This window comes from Suncus etruscus, chromosome 14, assembly GCF_024139225.1.
Source record: "Suncus etruscus isolate mSunEtr1 chromosome 14, mSunEtr1.pri.cur, whole genome shotgun sequence".
Lineage (NCBI taxonomy): Eukaryota > Metazoa > Chordata > Mammalia > Eulipotyphla > Soricidae > Suncus > Suncus etruscus.
The window spans coordinates 60,806,635-60,826,039 of NC_064861.1; the positions used below are offsets into that span (position 1 = coordinate 60,806,635).

Below are 19,405 nucleotides of genomic sequence, written 5' to 3' on the forward strand. Positions count from 1 at the left end.
GATTTCATATAACAATAAAAGCTGCCCAATCTGGTTCTGTTTTGGAGCACAAATGCCTATAGATAACACCCATTTGGAAAGAATGAGGGTCTCTCCAGAATAGTGAAAACCCTGAGCTAACCACTATGGTTGACTCAGGGCTCTCCAGGCCAGCTTCCCTGGTGTGGGCTGCAGGCTGAAAGGAGCCTTGTGGTTCAGAAAATGTGACTCCCCGAACTTGCCAGCCTGCGGGTTGTTGGATCCCTCATGTGATACTGTTTCTGAACCACCTGGCAAACAGAACCTCATTAAATAACTGTTATTGGGGATTCCATAAAGCAACTGTTTTGGGGATTCTCCTTAAAGTGAAAGTTTTGAAGACGTATTGCTCCAGAAATAGAGGGCAATACAAAAATGAGTCATCTTTCCATGATCATTGGTTCCTAGTTAGGCTTGTCTTCAGACTGTCCCTTCTCCCTCATTGAGAGCTCTAGTTAAAGGAGATAGAAAGAGAGAGAGAAAGAGAAAGAGATTATCTATCAACCACTTTTATTTCCACTGTGCTGCTCCTGAGACATTACTAAGATTCAATATGTATGCTTATATTCTCCCTGAAAACTCATCTCCCCCTGACTATACTTCTACTATGCCCCTGGTCCTGCCATCCTACATGTAAGTCATTTCTTTTGACCTATATAAGCATTGTTAGAATGAAATAAGGTTTCCCTGATGAACAACCTAGGACCCATTCTTTCCCAGTTATCATTTGGGGGGAAGGTCCAAAACACACCAAGAGGATGGAAATTGACCCTCGCTGGTCAACTGGGTAGACAGGGAGGATTTCATATTGGATAGCGTCAGACAGTGGTTCTCAACTAGAGGGTGCACTGGCCCTGCCAGGGATATGGCCCATCAATGTTTGGAGATGATTTTATTGTTGCAATCTGAGGAGGGCCAGTACACTAGTGTCTTTTGCGGCTAATTCCAGATTTCTGCTAGATTGCCTATAACATATAATTCTACCACCCCCAATATCAAGCAAGAACCACACAGCTAATGTCAGCCAATGATGAGGCACAGGAGTAAAGGCACAAAATCCTGGGCATAAGAGGGCAGAAGCGTAGAGTCCAAAATAGTCATCACTAGTGGGCCAGAGCAATAGTACAGCTAGTGCAAGGGTGCTTGCCTTGCATGTAACCTTCCCAGGTTGGATCTCCAGCACACCATATGGTGCCCTGAACCCCACTAGAATTAATCCCTGAGTGCAGAGTCAAAGTGTGGCTCAGAAAGACAAATATATATGTACATATATATATATATACATATGGATGCATATATATATATATGGTCACCACTAGTTACATCTGACAACTAAGAATTTGCAATGTAGTACATGAAACTAAGGGACTATATGTTTTGTTTCATTGTCCTCTAAGTTTTATAGTTGGAGATCTAAATACCAACCAATTATTCCCAAGGAGATAGTAACAGCTCACTACAGTGGGCTACAAACATAAGATAGACATCACAGTTTCCAACACATGAAAAAGGACAAAATATATTACTGATATTTTGATGTTGCTGGCATGTTGACACTGTTTGGGATATACTGAATTCAATAAATACTATTGCAATTGGCTTCACCTGTTGTCCTTTTCTGGGACCCACCCCTAAGTGTGTACTTGCCTTGGCTGCTTTGTTCCCAGTTTGGAAGGTGGTTCCTGGGAAAGTTTGGATCCCCAGCAGACTCTCTATCTGACTAGAAGTCTCTAGCACAGAGAGACTCAGCTTGGACACAAATGGGACCTTTCAAACTGTAAGACCCTCACGGAGACTGGTTAGATGAGTCTTGAACTGAGCAGAGTAAACACAGGGATGAAGATGCAGAGAGTGTAGGTGGGAAGTTGACATGAGAAATGGGTCTCACAGATGGTGGGGAGCTCTCAGTGAATAGGGAGATTTCATGAGCAATTGGGTGATGGAGATTGGGTTTTAGGGCACCTCCGGCCACAGAGTGAAAAATCACATCCGAAGAAAGACAATTCTGGCTTTTACAAAAGCTGCTCCCTGAATGTGACTATGAGTCCAGTTCCATGTACCCCTTCTACCACCTGAGAATTCTCAAATGCCTGAATCTATCAGCCAAGCAAGCAGCACTTCTACTTTCCCAGGGCAGGGTCACACCTGAACCTTGCCCAGATGACAGCTGTCTGGCCTTTAATCTTTCCTGAATACGAATAAATCCCCTATTCTTTCTCTCCCCCAGAGGGGAAAAAAAAAAGAAAGAAAAAAGGAGGAAATCTCTGGCACCCCCCCCCCTCCTGCTCCAAGTTCCTAAACTAGACTATGCTGTTCGGAGGGAGATGCGGGTCATAAAGCCCAGCAACCAGCAACACTCCCTACACAATTTGTTTCCGTTCCTTTCTAGGAGGAGAGACGAGATGGTGCAGAAGGCAACAGCTGGGGAATGGGCGCTCCGGGATGTTCTTGCCCATCCACAGATGCGCAGGGAAACAGAGTGCGAAAGGAAGAGCAGCGGGCGCCACCTAGGGGTAGGAAGTGGTAGGACGCTGTCAAGGACCCCAAGGAGGAGCCCAGAACTGAAGCCTCTGGGGCAGTGGGACCTCTTTGGGCTCGCCTGCCTGTGCCTCTGTAGGGGCGTTGGGGGGCTCTTCAGCGCGAGAGCGCATCAGAGTGCAGGAGTGGAAGTTATCAGGATCCATTGACCGTGGGAGGGGAGGAAGCCGAGGAGCCTGGCTCTGCACTAGCTCAAGATTGCTGGGCTCCCCAATTCACTGGGCTATGAATGGGGCCCATACCCTCCCTTGGAGGTTGAGCATGTCATGCGCACTACGGAGCAGGGAGGTTCGACAAGAAGGGGCCAGGGTGTGGAAAGTCTAGGAGAGGGCAGCGACTCACCCCGTTTTCAAGGCCCCGCCTCAGCTCCATCTTCCACATGCCTGCTGACCCCCCAACCACCCTGTTCTGCACCCCAAAGTCCAGGCGAGTGGAAAAGACTTCCTGTTGCTCCCCTTATCATCTAGCAAGGAATCCACAAAATTTGCCACTGGGGTTCTGCCATGAGAGCACTGCATCAGGAGGAGAGAGGGTGCAGGGAAAAGATGAGAAAGACAGGAGAGGGCAGGCATGGTCCACAACAATTAGCAGAGGACAGAATCCCCCAAACGAGTGGAGGCACCACAGTGCATATGACTCAAGAGAGACCACAGAGATGGTGTCATGATGTTCTTCTGCTACTTGGGGGGGGGGGGGGCAGCTCCCCCGCCACACAGGGTTTGGTTGCAGCAACACACAGAACAAATATTTACTGAGCACTTCCCCTGCTCCAGACTGCGCCCCACCCTGGTGTTTTGGTCTCCCTGTCCCCCTCCCTCTGTTCCCCACCCTCTCTGCCACCTCCTGGGGTTCACCACTTATGCTCACTGTAAACCCCATCTCTGCTGCACACACTCCTGCTTCTTCAGAACTGATTAATAGAGGACCCCCAACCCTGTCTCATCCTCAGAATCAGCATCCGAAGTTGGTTTGCCAATGAGGACTCAGAGGCCTGAGGGGTCCTGGTCTCCGCTGGTGACAGCAAATATATGCAAATATTATGACGGGAGTGGACTCAAGGATACTCTTCTGACTGTGCACCCCGCCAACCATGGAATGCAAGATCATGACCAGCTGGCATGTTAAGGAGAGAGGAGCAAAGGCTTCCTGTCTAAACAGAGACATAAGTGCATCCTGACCATCCCTTGCCAACTTGTGGCCAGGCAAAGTATCTTGGCTGTCTCAGCTGCAAGTCAAGCTCCTCCCATCCCAGTATGCAGAAAAGCTGGAAAGAAATGAAGAGGCCTCACGGGCAAAGCTCTGTGCCAAGTAGGAAGAAATGTGTGATGTGGTGGGCATCACAGAAAGGCAAATCATGGAAGAGAAAACTGAAGCCCAGAGATACTAAGTTGATTTGCCCAAGTTCCCAGGACAGCCAGGTAGGGTTTGAGGCTGAGACTCTGCTCTCCCAGTTCCAGGATGTTTTTCCCCTATTGTTTCTCCCTGAACAAAGCAGCCAGGCCAGGGGCCTTCACCCAACTGCATATGCATCCAGTCTGCCAGCTCCAGGAGTTTGTCCTACAAGCACTACCCCCACCCCATGGCTGGTTGGCATGACATAAGCAAAAACTCTGGTAGGGGACTCCAGCAGCCATGCAGCTCTGGACACTTAGGAATTCCTGGGCATTTCTTATCCATAGCTGCTCCCTTGTGTTACTGTGAAGAAAAAGATCCAGAGCTCTGGGACTGACAGTTCTGGGATCAGAAGAAAATGCAGTTTTAGGGGCACAGGGAGACAGAGGTGTGGGCAAAGAAAGGGCCACTGGTAGTGTTTGTTTTCATTTAGAAACCATGACTTATGGGGCCGGCGAGGTGGCGCTAGAGGCAAGGTGTCTGCCTTGTAAGCGCTAGCCAAGGAAAGGACCACGGGTCGATCCCCCGGTGTCCCATATGGTCCACCCAAGCCAGGGGCAATTTCTGAGCATGTAGCCAGAAATAACCCCTGAGCATCAAACGGGTGTGACCCGAAAAACCAAAAAAAAAAAAAAGAAACCATGACTTATAATAGTATCTCAGATCTGTCCTATAAGTGGGTTGTGTCACTGTCTTGGCTTAAAGATCCTCTGAGTCTGCCCTCTAATGGCAGACATAATTATTAACTGTTCATCTCTGGCTGTCATTTGAATTTCAAGTAATTAAAATGAAATACGTAGGCATATAAGAGTGAAATACCATGATCAAAATGGAGCCCTTACATGTTTTTATAGCATCCACTTAAAGATGAGAATTATGCAGCAAGTTTTTAAAAATGTAATGAAACCAGGGCTGCTTCAATAAAAATAGAATGTCAGCACCTGAAATAAGTCATGTACCTCTCTTTCTTTTTCTCTCTCTCTTTCTCAAATGCACACATTTTTCTGTGTGATCCTCAGGTATTGTGTCTACCCTCTAGGATCATAAATAATGAAGTTGGTGTTTTCAAAGATATAAAGAGAAAAAAGCATTCTAATAAAAATTAAGATGGTGGTGGCAGTACAATTCTGCCAATATATTAATAATCATTGGGTTGTTAAGATAAAAATATATGCATATTATTGTACGAATATACTTGTTAATTATATCTCAGTAAAACTTTTAGTTTTGTTTTGGAATTATTCCTAGCTCTGCATTCAGAAATTACTCCTAATGGTGCTCAAGGGAATCCTATGGGATGCCAGGGATTGATCTTAGGTCACTGTGTGCAAGACAAGGATCCTACCCATTATACTTTCATTTCAGCCACCAAACTTGTTTTATTAATTTTTTTGTTTTGTTTGAGAAGGCACACCAGGCTATGCTCAGGACTTACTTCTGACTCTACACTCAGGCATCACTACTACCACACATAAGAGAAAGAATGGGGTACTGGGGATTAAACATGGGTCATCTGTGTGCAAGACAAACACCTTACCAGTAAAGTTGTTTTAAAGTGAAGAAGAAGGAGGAAAGAAGAAGGAAGAAAGGACAGAGAAAAAGGAATAGTGAGATTGACTTAGGAGCAGATGACCTCACACACATGAAACCCTGCACGCACACACGCACACACACACACACACACACACACACACACACACACACACACATTAGTACAATTAACCATTAAACCTCCTGGTAAGTGGTGCAGCCTCAAGCAAAGGCCACATGTGTGGAGAAAGGATGGAGACCTTAGGACACAGTATTGTGGTCCTCGCTGAATCAATTGGCCTTTCCCCAACTGGGTTCCATCAACTGTCATCTTCCATAGGGAGTGTTTAATGGGAGAGCTTCCTCCAACCCCAGAATGTCCCTCTGGACACTAGGAGTCCTTTCAGCAATTTTATTCATAAAATTTCTTTCTTTCTCTCTCTTTCTTTCCTCCCTTCCTTCCTTTCTTTCTTTCTTTCTTTCTTTTTCACTCTTATTCTTCCTCTTCTTCCTCTCCCCTTCTCCCCCTCCCTCTCCCTACCCCTTACCATCAACACTGATAGTAGATAGTGTCATGAGGACCACAGGAGCCATATGTCCCTGACTGTGATGCTCCCCAAGGGTCACAAATCAGGCTATAGTGCTCAAGAAGGTTGTATTTCAGGGCGGTGATCACACATGTGTTTTGTGGGGAGGGGGGAGTGCTCACTTCCAGCCAGTACTCACAACCCTCAGTCGTGATGCTCACTGGGGCTCACACTCCATTCCAGTGTCTACATCCCTGATTACTGCTTGAACAGTAATTGTCCTGGCATTAGGGATCTCAGGAAGTGGGGCTGCGAGGATCATGCTGAGCACATGTGGCAGCACTGAGAATTGAATTCACAACCCATTTTTTGCACAACCTTCACCCTAAGCTATGGAGCTAACTCTGCAGGTCCAAGATGAAATTTTGTAAGACTTGCAAGCTACATGGAAAAGATGTTCAATCTCACAAAATCATCACAGATATGCAAACCACACCATAATAGTAAGATTCCATTACATTACATTCCACACTGGTATCAGATGGCAGGCAACAAGACAGCAATTTTAACAAACTAAAACAACCAGTGTTGAAAAGAATATGGGGAGATTGGTGGCCTGTGTGCTGCCTGTGGGACTGCAAAAGGGTGAGATTGTGGAAAACAGAATGGCAGCTCCTAGAGATATTGAAGCCAAAATAAATTGATCCCTGGGTGAGAGAGATAGTACAGTAGATAGGGAGCTTACATTGCATTGCACACGGCTGACCCGGTTTCAATCCGCAGCACCCCCTTATGTCCCCTAAGTCTGCCAGAGTAATCCTAAAGCACAGAGCCAGGAGCACTGCTGGGTTTGGCCCCAAATAAACAAAATTCCATGATCCAGTCAGAGGATAGAACTGAAAAAATAGAGCTGGAATCAGGAGCTTAAATAGACACCCCATGTTCATAGTACCCCAAGTTCACAGCGGTGCTCTTCATATCATGAAGTAGAAACAATCCAAGTGCCATCAACAGCTAACGAACACATGATGAAATAATGAACACATGATAAAATTGTGGAAATTGTGCCAAGTACATCATGGATGAATCTTATAGACTTATTATTCAAGATAAAACTAGTCAGTCAGATAACTACTATCTGAGCCTCTTAGACAAGGCCTCTAGAAGAGTCAAGTGAAAGAGAGACGGACTTGAATGGTGGTTGCTCGGGGCTAGTGTATGTGGGCCAAGAAGCTGTTGTTTAATGGAAGCAACTTCCTTTTTGCAAGAGGCAGAGGTGGCAGAGTGAGGTGTGGTCACTAGCAGCCTGACATGGGAATGGGGGCCTGTACCTCACCTGCTGCCCTTCCTTCCTCTGATGCTTCCATTGGCCCAGGTGATAACCTCATCCTGTCCCAGTAAGGTGCCCCTGGGATACCTGCCTGGAATCATCCATCTAACTCATCCCCACAGGCTCCAACTCAGACTCCAGAAACAGCTTCCATAGGGACCTCCAACCCCACCCCCCACAAGCCAAGAGCAGACCTCTCAAACAGTGCTGCACTAAGCACAAATATTAATGCATTTATTCACTTACAGGTGAGCTAAGTAACTCCAGCCATAACAGTTTCAACAGATGGCACAGACCAATCAGAAGGAACTATGCCACTCCCCCTGATGCCTAAGAGCCTGCCTACGCCCTCCACCACCCCAAAATGCCCCACAGCCACAAAGGGGACTGCTCTTTATTCTGGAGATCTCTGGTCTCTCTCCCACCCCTGCAAACATTCCGAGTGTTAAAGAAAAAGATGGATTTATGATACTTGCAAAAATGGGGACAGGTAGTCTTTCTTGGGAGCTGTTCCAAGAGGAACAGAGCTTTGGAGAGACTGAGTTGGTTGCGGTGAGGACAAGCAGAAATTTCCAGGCTAAAAGCAGGGTGAGTTCAAGTCAGGGGAGGAGAAATGAGTGCCAGGAATGGGAAGGATTCTTGCTTTGTAGATCGCTCTGGGGTTTGAGGTTCTTGCTAAGATAGGCCAAGGAGACCCATCCTCTGGACAAATGATATGGATCCTGAGTCATTTTTGCAGGAAGGTAAGATTGGGTGATTAGTTTGGGGGCCACACTCCTGGCTCTACACTCAGGGACCACTCCTAGTAATCTCAGGAACTATATGGGGTGTCAGTAATTGAATTAGGTTTGGCTGTGTGTAAGGCAAGAGCCCTATACTCCCTCTGTACTATCACTCTGGTCAAGTCCTTCTGTAAGGGAGGGCAAAGGGGATTCTGGCCAGACTGACTTATCAGGGTTTTTGCTAAAATAGGATTTTACCAGAAAGTAAAATCACAGTCAGACCTAGAAGAAGGTTCCAGAGAGAACTTTTCCTGGGAGTGCGAATGGACTCAGGGGCACAGCATTTACACCTGAGACCTTCCTGCCACCAATCCACTGTCCTTCACTTCGTTCTTTTTGGTTTTTGTTTTTTTTTTTTTTTTAAGAAAAAAAATTGGGTCTAAAAACAGGAGAGATGGGGCTGGAGAGATAGCATGGAGGTAAGGCATTTGCTTTGAATGCTGAAGGACGGTGGTTCGAATCCCAGCATCCCATATGGTCCCTTGAGCTGGCCAGGAACGATTTCTGAGCTTAGAGCCAGGAGCAATCCCTGAGCGCTGCCGGGTGTGACCCAAAAATCAAAATAATAATAATAATAATTAATAAAATAATAAAAACAGGAGAGATAGATCTAAGTATGTCCCCAGCACTGCCGACCTGAGCACTGAAATCATATGGTCCAAGTGTCACCGAGAATGACACTGAGAATTCCAATTATCCTCAAGCACCACTGGGGATACTTCTATAAAATTCCGGTTCAAGCGTCTAAGTCCTTCCTGTCTATTTCCCGGGATTTATAAAGCCCCTGAAAATGCAGGTGAAAGGCCTGAAGACGCACATTAGTTCTTACTAATAGCCACTAGGTGGCGACAACACACAACATTTCCTTTCCAAATTGCTGCTTGGGGAACAGGATTTGAATGAAAAAGTTCTGACAGGGAGGGTGGGCGCAGACTGGAAAGGGTCTGAATTCCAGCTCCCTTTCTTTCCAAGTAGCCACATGGCTTTTATTCTCCCAGAAGACACAATTTTGATTTTCCCAGAGCTTCTGCACCTGTAAAAAAAAAAAAAAAAAAAAAAAAAAGGACACTCCCCCAGGGGTACCTAGTTTGAAAGCAGTGAAAAGAAGACAAAGGTGCCCCGTGGCATCTCCTGAGAGCTTTAAAAGTAATGACCTTTAACCCTCATTTAGACTTCTTACATCAGAACCCCAGGGGTGCTTCCTCACTGCTTAGAAAATCCCACCTTGCCTTGCACATCAGGAAGGAGCAGATCTCCAGCAGAGGGCGCAGAGGAACCAGCTAGGCCCTGAAAATAGCGCTTAGTTGGCCGCTCCCACTGCGGGTATGACTTGCCAATGGTCTGCATGAGCCCAGATTGGCCCCATGGGTAAAGGGGCAGAGCCCATTGCTGGTGGAATTAATCCCTACCCCCAAGAAGCCTGGCAGGAAGGAAGTCCCTGTAAACGCAAGTTACTTTTCCTGGCCTTCCACTGAACCTCCGGGCCAGGCCACCTGTGAGACACTCTGGCACCACCTGTGCCCACTTTTGAAGCTGGTCACTCAGCCCCAGCAGAATGCCCAGGAATAATCTTTGAGCCTCAGCTATAAAACAAGAATCGGAGCTCTCTGAGGTCAGGAGTGATGGAAGAAGCTCTTTCCTGCCAAGCACTGGGGAATAGACCATCTTCCTGACCTAGAATTAGGCATGAGTTTCTGAGATCTCATACCCAGAGAATGAGGAACATGCTCCCATAAAACAGTCACAATGATCTCACCTATAATAGCCACAAAGCAGGAAAAAACATATGTCCACAGATTGGGGAGGTCTGTGCAGTGAATTGGAAACCAGTGAGAGTAAAGCCCAGACATAGGAGCAGCATGGAACAGAGAAGCCCATGGACCAAATGAGCCAGTTTGTATGCTATGGCCAGAATCAGTAGATTTGAGTGGGAAGCAGCCCAAATGTCTGTAGATTCAGAAAATCTGAAAGACATTTCTTTGCCTTAATATATTGGAAGACACTATCCCATTTTTTGTTTTGGTTTGGTTTGGGGGCCAAACCAGGTGATGCTCAGGATTATTCCTGGCTTTACACTCCGGAATTACTTCTGGTAGTACTCAAGGACCATATGGGATGTCAGGGATTGAACCTGAGTGTCAGTCACATGCAAGGCAAACACCCTACCCATTGTACTATCATTCCAGTTCCTATCTCACTTTCTTATCCTTTACCTAAAACAAGGAGATAATAGAATGATATATTGAAACTTGTTTGTAAATTAGGAGGTGTTATGGAGGCATTTTCTTATGTGTGAACGCTAAAAAAACTAAGTCCCCTTATAAAGAACACAGCCTTGTTATGTCTAATAAAAATAATATGATGTTCTTTTGTTTTTCTCTTAGCTTCAAACAGAAACATATAACTTGAACCATCTTGTTCTGCCTCACATGATATGATGTTCTTTTTTTTTTCTCTTAGCTTCAAACAGAAACACATAATTTGAATCATCTTGTTCTGCCTCACAAATTGAGGGGGAAATAATAGAGGGCACCAAGACCAAACAGTCGTATGAGCATTGAGTAGAAAAAAACTATCAGACTTGAACACCAATTCCAAAGCCAACTACAACAGAAATGATACCCAATCTATAACAGGCTAGATACAGAAGGGACCACTTATACTAACAGCCTGGGAGGCAAAGGAGGGGTGATAGGGGATGTATGATTGGGAACAGGGGTGGAGGGAGGACAACATTGGTGGTGGGAATGCCCCTGATTCAATGTCACTATGTACCTAAAATACTACTGTGAATGATTTGTAATCCACTTTGGTCAAAATAAAAATTATTAATTTAAAAAAAGAAAACTGAAACATAAAACATTTAAAAAAGAAAAATGATATGATGTGACTAAAAATAAAAAGTAGCCGGAGATTGATGGGAAGGTGGTGAAGTGGCAGCAGCAGTGAACTGTGTATTTCAGGTGAGCAGAATGCTCAGGGATTATTTAGGGATGACTAGCACACAATCTGGAAAACACTGTATGTTTTCTTTTTGTGATTATTTGTTTTGCTTTTGGCCATACCCAAAGCTGTACTCAAAACTTACTCCTGGCTCTGTGTTATTAGATCACCTCTTGAGGGATCAGAGATCAAATGCCAGAGATTGAAACTGGGTCTGTTGCATGGAAGGTAAGGGACTTATTGCTTCACCCTTCCCTTGTGCATGCTTCCTGCAAAGTGACTCAACTGGGAGCCGACAGTAGAAAGAAACTTCCCCATAGTGAACATGGGCCCATGTATCTGCTCAGGGTGTGCCCCAGTGGCAGCCAGACCCTCAAATACAAGCCAGTAGAGCATCAGCCAGACATCAGAAGAGAATTCAGGAACGTAAGAACTCCAGTTTCCTATTTTCTCTTGTTTTTGTGTGTCCCCCAGAAAGGTCATCTCCCAGGGTCCCTGAGCTCCTCACCTTTCATGCCATCTGTGCAGGGGGCTGGTTACCCTCTCCTGGGTGCTCCCCTAACTCTAAGGGTCTCCCCTTTTCTTTTGTTTGTCTCTGGCCTTAACAGTTCCTGGGAAGACACAGTTGGAGTGAAGGATGGCTTTAGAGGAATGATCTAGTCAGCCTATGGATTTGAACTTTTGCAGGGACACTCAGGGACACAGCCCCAACTACCCTCCGGGGAGAGAATGAGTCAAACTGGGCCAGAACTGGATGTAAACTGCCAGTTAAGGACTCTGAAATCCTCCAAAACAGATAGCTATTTGCTTGAGACAAGGGAGGAATTTGAGTTCTTTGTTTTGGATCACACCCAGCAGTGTACAGGTATAACTCCTGACTCTCTGTGTTCAGGGGGTCACTCAAGGTGCTCAGGGGACCATATTGGATGCCAGGGAGCAAACCTAGATCAACTGCATGCAAGACAAATCCCTTACCCACTGTACTATCTCTCAGCCCCAGAATTTCAAATTCTCCTGAGATTCTTAGTGGGTAAGAACCACCCACCCATACCCCAGATTTTCAGCAACCTGCGTGGGCCACTTCAGCTATCTGAGACCTGTAATCTGGAGGTGGCCTGGAGAAGGGGCACCAACCTAAGCAGAAGGCAGTTGCCTAGGATGACCAGGCTGTGGTTACCCTCCCAGAGGTCCCTCTGCTGCCCCTGGCTCTGCTTCCAGCCATTGTTCTGCGGATGGGGATGGGGTATACAGGATCTGCAGAGAGGAAGGTCAGCTGGGGCTCCACGCTCTGCATATGGGGAGGCAGCCAGGGGACCATTGTCACTCCCCAGAGCCAGGCTTCCAACTCTCTGTGACTCTGAAGGTGCCCAGGGTCTGTTCTGTGCTACAATTGCTGACATGGGTGGTGATGGCAGAAGGAATGATACCCCCCACCCACAAATCTCTTTTTTTTTTTTTCGGTTTTTGGGCCACACCCAGTGGTGCTCAGGGGTCACTCCTGGCTGTCTGCTCAGAAATAGCTCTTGGCAGGCTCGGGGGACCATATGGGATACCGGGATTCGAACCAATCACCTTTGGTCCTGGATCGGCTGCTTGCAAGGCAAATGCCGCTGTGCTATCTCTCCGGGCCCTCACCCACGAATCTCTTTACATGGCTGCAAGCCCTCAATCCCCTCACACCCTCATAAACACAAGGTTGCACCAATATAGGCACCGCCCCTAACTGCTCGGCTCAGCCTCTGCCCCTGGCTATGCCCATACCCCACAGCACATGAGTCCAGTGCGATTCTTCTCAGAAGAAGGTGGATAGACCCCCTGGTCCCCCACAGGCTCTAGGGGCAGGCATGCACTCATCCCCATGATACAGAAGGGGAAATGGAGGTCCCAAAGGATGCATGGCTTTGTCTGAGAGCAGAAGCAGTTATGCCTGGCACACACACATTCTGTCACCCCACTGCCGTGGGTTACTCCAAAGCCTCCCGTTGCCCGGATATTGTGCAGAGAGTTAGAAGCAGCTGGGAAAGTCATGGGAGAAGGTATTGTCCTCTGGCGGGAACTCAGCCTTTCCTGGCCAAGGCGCCTCATGGCCACTAGTCCTGGGATTGCTTTAAGCGCAGACGTCCGGCCCTAGCCCCAATTCTCCTGGCCTGACCTCAAGCACACAGGTGGCCAGAGGAAGGACATAGAGGGGATTGGGGGGTGGCTCTAAATCCAGGATTCCTTGGGGCACTGACCCTCAAATCCCCAATGGTTTCCCCAGTACCTCCACTCTTCACACCCCAAAGGTATACTTGCACCTTTTACCTGTCTAACCAGCTCCTGCCATCCTTTCCTGCAGTTTAGGGACTCCTCAAACAGCTGGGTGCAGGCACGTAGGACTGCACCACCCCCTTTGTTGATCTCCCACCTCCCACATTTCTTCCACTGGAAAACACCTCACCCCTTCTACTGCCTCCCTAGTACCCAGCCAGGCAGAGCCAGGGCAGTGTCCAATGCACCTGTAAATACTAAATGAGCACTGGGGCCAGAGTCACAGTAGAGAGGCTAAGGCGCTGGCCTTGCATGTCATTGATCTGGGTTGGATCCTTGGCATTTCATATCCTGAGTCCTCCAGGAATGATCCCTGAGCACAGCTGGGTGTGACTGAAAAAAAGAAAAGAACAAAGAAAGCAAAAATGAGCATAAGACACTACACAATAAGCTGTCCAAAGGGCCTGGAGGGGTGCTGGTTGGGGAGCCAGAAGAAGACCCTGACATGCTCGGGCTTTGTGACTGGCTTGAATTACTCAGCCTCTCTGAATCTTGACTCTCTCCACAGGGAGATGGAAATGGGACTTGTGACTCAGGTGAGAAGACCCCTATGCAGGAGCAGGAGGCAGGCTGCAGACACATCCTCAGTTCCCTGCACTGGTGATTGGGCCAACTCCTGGTCGAGTGTACTAAGGGGCTAATCTAGTCTCTGCTTTTCTCAGGTCCCAACGCAGCTGAAATCCAGTGTCCTGATTGAGGCCATTGAAGAGGGAATCAGCCAGGCCCTGAAACACACCACAGAGCACCACTGTGTCCCGTGTGTGGGTACCTTGGGGGGGGGGGGGTCCACTCTGTGCCCAACCTGAGTTTAGGACTGAGCACCCAAAGGGCAGCCCAGTTTTGTTCCAGAATACATCCTCTTATGTTGCAAGTCAGCCCCTGAAGAGGTTGACTGATGGTGGGATGGAGGATGAGGCCTTTCTCTTCCAGCTCGGAGCACACGTCTGCCACCCTGTCTAGCCGACGGTTCAGAGGTGAAACAGCGGGTAAACAGCTCGAAGACAGTCAGACTCGTGGAAATATTCGCTTTATTCGGTGGACAAGACTGAAGTCCAAAGACTCAGCTTCAGTTCCAGCCAAAAAGCCCTGGCCTCCCACAGACCCTTGTTTTTATCCTCCAGAATCAGGTACCACCCAATGGTGGGATCAGATACCAACCAATGGTGGAAGCAGAATCAGGTACTACCCTAGGGTGGGGGCAGAATGCCAGGTCACACCCTAGGGTAGGGCACAATCACCAATCAGTTTAGGGTGAGTAACATAGTAATCCCCTAAAATATTTATATACACAACACTCTCACATCATAGCTAAGGGCAAGCATCCTGCTTCTTGGATCCCTATTGCTGCCCTGCACTGATCCCGGTTTCATCTCCCCTGGAAAGTGCTTCTAGTCACTCCCTGCAGCTAGCAGCCCCCCCAATCCCTACCAAGCAAATAGGTTCCCTTTGCCCTGACCTCACAGGGCAACACAGCCACTCCTCAGCTCTCCCCTGCAAATCCCACTACCCTGGCAAGTCAGGACCCACCATCACTGCTACTGGGCACCCTGGAGAACAGAGAAAGGGACTAGAAAATTCTTCCAACTTCTATGTGAGTCCCGGGAAAACATCCCCATTTCTCCTGTTGTCTAACTTCACAGGCCCCTGTAGCTGCTTCCATGTCCTCCCACTAAGATTAAGCACCCCAGAAGGGTTCTACATTCAGAGGGGTCTCCACAACGGGGATACAGGCTAGGTTACCCACACTGTCCTAAAGAAATTGCTGCTCTGGCCCATGAGCTACAGCAGGAGAAAAGCCGAGCAGGGGGACAGAGAGGAATGATGATGGGATTTCCCCAGCTGTCTCTTCCTCACCTTCCTCTGGCTACAGAGAAAAGGCAGTTCTGCCATGCCCAGCCTGTGCCAGGCCCAGCAGTGGAGCCAAGCTGTAGAGGTGCCTTCCGGGATAACCACACCTCCAAGACCTCAGATCTAGTGGTGCTGAATTCCAGTCATGGCCCCTCTGTGTAAGGGGTAACATTAGCATGGACCCTAGGGATGAGCCCCTGCTAGAGTCCCTAGGCTTGGGGTTCTCAAGCAAGAGTGCAAGTACCTGGCCCCCACAGCCCACAGCCCACGGCTGAACATGGAACGGGGTTGAGGGCCCCTGGGGTCACTTATTTCTCTTCCTGCTTATAGTCTTTGTGGGTGGCAGAAATCAGCAGGGTGCAGGGGCAGCAGGGAATCCTGTACAGAGATGAAGAGATTATGAGAACCCCACAGAGCCTGCAGTGAGCATGGCAGGATCCCGGGCTGCTCAGCGGAGCTCAGAGCCCACCGGGTGCCAAGCAGGGCCTGCCAGGCCACTCCCCACGTCTCCATCCTGCAGGACTGCCGGGTGTCCCCAGCCCCCTCGCCCACCATTGGACACACTCCCTCCCCCTCACAGTGGTTTCCTCCTAGGCCCTAATCAGGTCCCCCAGACTCTCCCATTTCCTGCTGGCTGCTGCCTCCTCAGCTCCATGGGCATTTCCTGGCCTGATGCCCTCCATCCCTTCCCCTGCTGCCAGAGGGACTGTGGTAGGGCCTGGGGATGGCAGAAATCAGGTCTGAGATCCCTAGGGTCCTCAGGGTCCCTCACCTTCCTCTTGTGGCCTGGATCCCTCCACGCAGAGACACCCCCCCTTCCTGGCACAGCCTCTGTTTATAGATGGTGGGAGACAAAGGAACTGGAGCCATACCAGGATCTGTGCCCATGGGCCGACAGCATTAACAACAGGAAGTGATGGCCAGTCGGGCACGTTCCTCCCTATGGGCTCAGCTTGGGAGCAGGCGGGGTGAGAGGAATCGACTGCAGCCCAGGGAAGGGGAGGCTGGCCTGACCCCTGAAGTAACCCCCATACACACACCTCCCCAGGAGAAGGCAGAGTTCCTTTAGCTGGAGGAGGACACGGCTGTTTGTTCATTCCAAAGCAGGGAGGGATGAGAAGTGTGCGGCCTCTCCGGACTGTTCTCTTTCCAGCTACCCAAGCCCTAGCTCCTTCGTCTCCCCTATGGTCTCTGGGGTCATGCCCCAACACAAACATCAGAAGGGTCAACAAAACAAGCACCCCATTCCCTGCAGTGTCCCCTACTCCCCACTCCTCTCCCTATCTCCTCCCCCTCAACACACACTCAAATTCCCAGTTCACCCCATCCTGCTGTGGCTCCCCTTTCTTCCTCCCTTGTTGGGTTTCTCATAAAGCAGCCACAAAATTTAGGGTCTCTCTTCATAATACAGCTGCACAGCATCTCTGGAACCCCTGTGTCAACCTTCTCACCCTAGTTCCAGCTTTATATCTTGTGTCCTTCTGTCTGCACCCTGTCTCCTGTGCTCTCCATCTGCCTCCAGCCTCATCCACTCTCCAGCAGTCCTGCCATGAGCACTTCTGTAGTCCAAGGGGGCAAGAAGCTGAGGACAGAAACCTTTTCTCCTCTCAGAAGGTTTGTTTTCCCCATTGCCCCTTCATCCTGTACATTTTCTTTTTCCACAAGCACCAAGTAAGGCCCCCCTCCTCTCAGCATCTGTTTGCCCAGCTGCATGGACGTAGCCAGCTAGGGACTTCCCAGTCTCTGGTTCCAACCTCTCATTCAGCCTTGGAAAAACAAGGGCAGCAATTCCAAAGATGGGGCCCCCTGCCTGCCTGAGAGTTCCCAAATCAGCAGGGGGAGGCCTGGCCCAAGACAAGCAGATTGTAAAGGCCTCATAGGTTCTCCTGTGACTAAACTCCATCCCTGAGACTCCCAGCCTATTGGTTTGTTTGTGGATTGTACAAGGCAGTGCTCAGGGGGGCCCAGGCACTGTTGAGGCTGAAATCCAGGCTTCCTGCACCATCCCCCCAGTGGCTTTGAGGGGCTCAGTTCCCACCTCCCTCTTGTGGGGGCTCCACCTTCACGCCCATTCATGCAGGTGAGGCTACGACTATCCCATTTTCACAGATGAGAACATTAAGGTTCAGGGTGGGGTGCGCCCAATGGCCCACAGTCTCATGAGTGGTGGAGTGAAAGCACTTGAAGGCTCCTGAAATCCCTAGACTCAGGCAGTCTCAGAATCCCAGACAGGTCCAACACAGCCTGGAAAGACCCCAGGGGCCGTCCAGAGCCAGGAATCATGGCCTATCTATTCTTCACCTGCCGAGAGGACTATGTGCCCCTCATCTAAAAAGCAGGTCCCTCCAGCAGTGCACCCTGGAGTCATCTGGGTCAGGGTCAGGTCTGAGCTGGCCAGCTGGGTGGCCCGACAGTGTCACTCAAGCAATCTGAGCTTTGAGATGGGTTTGACTGTACCAGCCCTAAGGGCTACCTGGAGGGTGAATGCAAACCCTTGGCAGGGCTGAGCTCAGGCACTAGGAATGAACCTGGTGCTGGGGATCTTCGCTAAGCGTCCAGCGTCCAGGAGAGGCCGAGGCAACCACCCACCCCAGGCTCTCACAAAGGAACAATAACAGGAAGCCATCCCGGGGGGAGTGAGCGGGGCCAGCTGGAAAACCTGCAGGGGCGGTGGCCGGGCCTCCCTCCCAGCATCGGGTGTGGCTCCCCAAGGCCAGGCCAGCAGAACTCACAGAGTCCCGCTCACCGCCACACAGAACGGACAGCAAGAGCTCTCGGACCTGCACTAGTCCTGCCACGGTGAGTGAAGCTGCCCACCGCAATCTCCCACTGGACAGGTACACCCCCCCCATGGGTCTCGAGCTGAGGCTGGCTGGTTTTTGGAGCTCCGAGCAGAGCTGTGAGACCCCAATAGCCCTCTCGGGGCTGAGGGAGGGATGCAAGAATGGTTCTAGGGTAGAGAGAACCCCACCCCCCAGCCCAGCAGATTCTGAGGACCCAGAGAGGTCAGCCAGTTCAGCCCCTGGACCGGCTTCAGTTCCTCTTTAGTGACCCCACCTACACTCCCAAGCCTGGTATTGAGTCTGTCCCCAAAGACCTGCTTGCATTAGGAGAGGAGGTTTTGGGTGGGGACCCTTGTCCTGGTCCCTCTGTCTGCTGCTCTCTCCCATTTCCCAAAGAGGTTCTGAAACTTAAGGTTTTGCCTAGGGCACTGCCACCTCTTTGGGCCTAGACACTGAGTGGCCAGGGAGGCACCCTGCTCTCTCCTCCCACCACCCAGAGCCTACAACAAATAGTCGTGATTTTAGGGGGCAACTTCCCCCCAGTTAAGGCTTTGAAGAGCATTGACTTCGGGGAAGAACCCAGTCAGCAACGGTCATCCTGGCACAAATGTCAGATCTATTGTTCACTTCCTGTGTGACTTAAATCTCAAGAAGCCTGATGGCCCTAGGAGGGAAATTTTCAGAGAAAGGTCAAGCCCTAGGAGTGTGGCCTCTGGCAAGGGAGAGACTGTATAGCCTTTGAACCCAAGTCCCCACTGATGCTGGGGGAGAAATCACCAGAGACTCCCTGGAGGAGGAGTCCCAGAAGCTCCTGGGATCAGAGGGGAGGGTGGGGAGTGAACACATACATGGTTCTTTCTGCAGCTGAGATAGCTCTGTCTTTATGGAGGTAGGCAATGAACGGCTCTGTGACAGTGGTACTTATTCTGTTCTTCCTAGGAGTTACTTGTGCTCTTTACACCACTTTTCAGTGGAGTCCATGGCAGGAGGGTATGGGTTGTGGGGTATGTGTGTCTCATGAAGGAGCCTGTCCCCAAACCCAGCTTCCCCATCTGTAAAAAGGAGAAAAAGGCCTTCTTGTGGCACAGCTCAGAAGTCAAGTGCTCAAGACTTCAGGGTAATTTCTCTGTGTCCAACTGGAGGAAGCATGGGGGTTGAAGGGCTGCTCTGGGCCCAGTACTGTGGTGCTACCTGAAGAGTGATATGTACTGACTGGAGGTGGGGGTTCCTGAGAGCCAGGCAACTCAGACTGGGGTGCTGGAGGCAGTGAGGCCAGAGGATTTGCAAGCAATGGATAACCATGACCAAAGTTAGAAGGATCTGTGGGACTCCCCAGTCTGGCCCGAATCTAGCCATTTTCTGGGGAGACAAAAGGCAATGTCCAAGTACCCCCAAAGCTTCAGA

The 19,405-nt window shown here is 49.4% G+C and overlaps 1 protein-coding gene and 1 long non-coding RNA gene across 2 annotated transcripts in view; one reads left to right on the forward strand and one right to left on the reverse strand.

The window, feature by feature from the left end:
- Nucleotides 1–449: 449 nt before the first annotated feature.
- The window catches only part of LOC126027485 (uncharacterized), a 64,696-nt gene continuing 45,740 nt past the window's right edge, over nt 450–19,405 (reverse strand). Inside the window, exon 3 of the long non-coding RNA XR_007502275.1 lies at nt 450–469. This is a non-coding gene — a long non-coding RNA (uncharacterized LOC126027485). The remainder of the gene's footprint in view (nt 470–19,405) is intronic.
- The window catches only part of CDH5 (cadherin 5), a 31,068-nt gene continuing 29,645 nt past the window's right edge, over nt 17,983–19,405 (forward strand). The window contains exon 1 of the mRNA XM_049786355.1: nt 17,983–18,017. The gene's annotated coding sequence lies outside the window, so the exon portion shown is untranslated. The remainder of the gene's footprint in view (nt 18,018–19,405) is intronic.